At 30.4% G+C, this 1,387-nt stretch overlaps 1 non-coding gene across 1 annotated transcript; it reads left to right on the top strand.

Annotated features, from left to right (window-relative positions):
- The first annotated feature begins 306 nt into the window (after nt 1-306).
- On the top strand, nt 307-409 carry LOC115835627. The gene has a single exon (XR_004030661.1). It is a non-coding gene; the product is annotated as a U6 spliceosomal RNA (small nuclear RNA).
- Nucleotides 410-1,387: the final 978 nt, after the last annotated feature.

Here is a 1,387-nt window from a genome sequence, read left to right as displayed (position 1 = left end):
TTTTAATCTGTTAATATAAACTAGATATTCAGTCTGTCTTTGCCTTTTATAAAGGATGTAATCTATTATTTTACACAATGTTTGTCTTCATTTTTATACTTTTTTAAAGGGTTTAGAATTTTAGGTTAGCCAATATTTTCTTTTATCACTTTAAATGTATTTTGTCCTGGCTTTAATCATTTTTGAGGAGTCAGCAATCAATCTTATTTTTAATCTTTGAAGTTAATGAATAAGCTTTTTCTTGGATAATTTTTGAGTTTTCCATTTATTTTAGGTTTCTATCATCTAAAATGTATGTATGATGCTTGCTTCCTTTAGCAGCACGTATATTAAATTGGACTGATACAGAGACGAAGTGTGGCCCCTCTGCAAGGATAACATAAAAATTTGTAAACTGTTCCATATTTTTGCTATTAGAAAACATTGTGAGCAACTATAACCCAACAAACCAGAATACCTAGAAAAATGGATAATTCTGGGACACATAAAACCTACCAATATTGAATATCAGAGAAACAGAAAATCTGTAAAGACCAATATCACGTAATAGAATTGAGTTAAAAATTTAAAAATCTCCCATCAAAGCAAAGCCCAAGACCTGATGTCTTCACTGCTGAATTCTACCAAACATTTAAAGAAGTACCAATGTCAATTTTTCTCAAACTATTCCAAAAAAATGAAATGGGAGAAAATTCTTTCAAACTCATTCTTCAAGACGTGCATTACCCTGACACCAAAACATACAGCAAAGCAAATAAAACAGCACATCAAAAATATTATTTACCCATAATCAAGTAGGACTTATTCCAGCATTCCAAAGACACCTCAACATATGCAAATCAATACATGAGATACATTTCATCAATAGAATGAGAAAAAAAAACATATTGTAATCTCAATAGATGTAGGAAAAGTGTTTGATACAATTTAACATGCTTTTATTAGAAAAACTTTCAACAAATTAGATATAGAAGGAATTTACCTCAACACAACAAAGGCCATATGTGGCAAACCCACAGTTAACATCATACTGAATGGGAAACAGTTGAAAGCTTTTCTTCTAAATTCTGAAACACAACAAGGATGTCTACTGCTACTATTTGACATACTACTGGAAGTCCTAGCCAGAGCAATTAGGTAAGAGAAATAAATAAAGGATATTTATATTGGAAAGGAGGAGGTAAAATTGTCTCTATTTGCAAAGAGCATGATTGTATATACAGAAAAGTCTAATGACACTACCAAAAAAGTGTTTGAATTAAGAAATAAAGTCAATAAACTCACAGGATACAAAATCAACATATGGAAATCATTAGCATTTCTATACGCCAGTATGAACTACCTGAATAAGAAATCAAGAAAGCAACTTCTTTTATAATAGCTACAA

This window comes from Nomascus leucogenys, chromosome 6 (genome assembly GCF_006542625.1).
Source record: "Nomascus leucogenys isolate Asia chromosome 6, Asia_NLE_v1, whole genome shotgun sequence".
Taxonomy (NCBI): Eukaryota; Metazoa; Chordata; class Mammalia; order Primates; family Hylobatidae; genus Nomascus; species Nomascus leucogenys.
The sequence above is the reverse complement of the archived record's forward strand: the minus strand, read 5'-3'. Positions and strand labels throughout refer to the sequence as shown.